Raw genomic sequence first — 2,881 nt, 5'->3', positions numbered from 1 at the left:
GCTGGTTTAGCTGACAGTGAGTGCACTATATATAAATATGTACTTACTCATGATGGTATACATTGTGCACATGGCTGGGAGGCAGCTGGTTTAGGTGACAGTGGGTGCACTATATATAAATATGTACTTACTCATGATGGTATTTACTGTGCACATAGGAGGCAGTTGGTTTAGGTGACAGTGGGTGCACTATATATAAATATGTACTTACTCATGATGGTATTTACTGTGCACATGGGAGGCAGCTGGTTTAGGTGACAGTGGGTGCACTACATATAAATATGTACTTACTCATGATGGTATTTACTGTGCACATGGGAGGCAGCTGGTTTAGCTGACAGTGAGTGCACTATATATAAATATGTACTTACTCATGATGGTATACATTGTGCACATGGCTGGGAGGCAGCTGGTTTAGGTGACAGTGGGTGCACTATATATAAATATGTACTTACTCATGATGGTATTTACTGTGCACATAGGAGGCAGTTGGTTTAGGTGACAGTGGGTGCACTATATATAAATATGTACTTACTCATGATGGTATTTACTGAGCACATGGGAGGCAGCTGGTTTAGGTCACAGTGGGTGCACTACATATAAATATGTACTTACTCATGATGGTATTGTTAAAGTAAAATAACGTGAAGACAGCTGTTCCAAATTAATAAGGTTATAATTGTACAATTAAACATTACAAATTAAAATGACAACTGGTCATTTTACATAGTAATACAAGAGTGTGTGGCATGCAGCATTAGATTGCAGCAATGTCTCTCTTTTTATAGGCCATGTGTTGTTTCTTCACAATCAGCACCTCGTGGTCTTCTTCTTATCTTGTTCATACAAACGTTGGGTGTTACTGTAGCTGAAAATACTTACTTTGCATATACAGCAGTTTATGTACTAGCTGAATTGACAAAAAAGAAATGTAACTGTTTAAAAATATCACTTGTCAGTCCATAAGAAGAATATATATACAGAATTAAAAAATATTTTTCCTTAACATTTCTCACCCTTTTGATAATTTTATTATCACATGTATTTATCTATTACCTTGCGTTTATTATCACATGTATTTATCTATTACCTTGCGTTTATTATCACATGTATTTATCTATTACCTTGCGTTTATTATCACATGTATTTATCTATTACCTTGCGTTTATTATCACATGTATTTATCTATTACCTTGCGTTTATTATCACATGTATTTATCTATTACCTTGCGTTTATTATCACGCCATTATTACTTTGTGTCTCTCACTTGACTAACTAACAACCTTCCTACCTGGAAATGACCCCTTAAACAGACTGTATATCACTGAGTATACAGATAAGCTGCATAGACAGTGGGATGCTGAGCCTCCATTCCAGATCTGCCTACATAGTTATCATTTCCTCTAAGCATTCACACATCTTTATTGGTAACACGCAAACACAAAATATGCAATCTCTATCTAAACAGATAACAACAGCAGCCAGAACTGCATCCCTTCACAGGCCTAGGTCCAAATCCTGTAATAGGCCCAAAGCTGATGAGGTGCAATTGTGGGACCCCCTTGCAGAGATGAGATCTTCCACCTGTCTCCTAAAATGACTGGAGGGTCTGCAGGGGAGGCAGGTAGCTGAGCTAGGTTATCAGTCTGTCATCTCTGTAGCTGTTGTATCATCACCCTAAACAATCCGTATCTTCATCTTTTTCTGCAAAGAGAAACACAAATCATTAACAATTTCCAAACAATTAGTCACATTAGAATTACTCCTATCACTACCACTATGGGTTTTAAAAGATTTGTAAGCATATTTTTAAACCAGGTTCCAATCGTTCCCATCCTTCCTTAGCTATATCTCTAGATCTTTGTTGTAACTCTTTTACTTGTAGTCTCAATAATAATCCCATCCATAATACTAGCATATTTGTTAATTCTATTTGCTAGCTCAATTCCCCAACCTGTCCAGGCAGGAAACTACATCCAGACTTTTATCTGCAGATGAGAATAATTCTTACTTATACCTTGTTTAAGGACCATTGGAATAATCTTACCATCTTTCCCAGCCATAGTTGAAACCATCTCATATTGTTATATAACTGAGTTTGACAGGTCCATTCACCATTGTCTGTCTGTTCAAAACAGGCACACCTAGTGGTACACAAAGCTTTTAACGTTGAACAAAAACATAAACTATTATAATCAGCAGTTACTGTATCACATGGTACTTTGTTAGGTTCCATATTAAATGTTAAAGTAGCATTTATACAATCTGTTTCCCCCACATATACCCTGGGCAAACTAAATATGCAACCTTTCATGTTTGCTATGTAATTAACATACATTGGCCCAAGACACATTATAGGTGTAGAAACTATACCAGCAAGTTCCAAGTATGTACTTTGATCTGAGATAGCATTATGAACAGAGTGATCTACATCTATTTGAACATAATCATTCATTAATAGTGGTACACCTATTAAAGGGATTCCTTTATGATTGGCAGGAACATGAGAGCATATCCAACAGTCTGTGGCATTCAGTTGCTTGGCAGTTTGTTGGTGTAAAAGCCAGATGGAATTTGTCCGTTTGTCACCCTTCACTGGTGTATAGAGATATAAAACACAAAGAAAAGGACAAAGAAAAAAACAGGACAGTATATGCATCTTGGCAGTTAGTTAACCCACTTTGTCCCCAGTGGTCTCACCCTTTTGACACAGGTTTTTATCACCTGCCTGGAAGTTCACTTTCTTACAGTGAGAGGCTTGTATCCAGTTTGGTTTCCCTTCCACTTTGACTGAGGTGGGTGTTGTCAGTAATACCTGGTATGGGCCGTCAAACCGGGGCTCTAAGTGTCTCCTCATGTATCTTCTTATCACCACCCAGT

The 2,881-nt window shown here is 37.5% G+C and overlaps 1 long non-coding RNA gene across 1 annotated transcript; it reads right to left on the bottom strand.

The window, feature by feature from the left end:
• Positions 1-657: 657 nt before the first annotated feature.
• Positions 658-2,156, bottom strand: LOC128635719 (uncharacterized). The gene is made up of 2 exons (XR_008398569.1): positions 1,227-2,156; positions 658-1,090 (listed from the first exon to the last, which is right to left on the bottom strand). It is a non-coding gene; the product is annotated as an uncharacterized LOC128635719 (long non-coding RNA).
• Positions 2,157-2,881: the final 725 nt, after the last annotated feature.

Source organism: Bombina bombina, chromosome 7 (genome assembly GCF_027579735.1).
Source record: "Bombina bombina isolate aBomBom1 chromosome 7, aBomBom1.pri, whole genome shotgun sequence".
Classification (NCBI taxonomy): Eukaryota; Metazoa; Chordata; class Amphibia; order Anura; family Bombinatoridae; genus Bombina; species Bombina bombina.
Note: the sequence above shows the minus strand (reverse complement) of the source record. Positions and strands in the feature narration are given on the sequence as shown.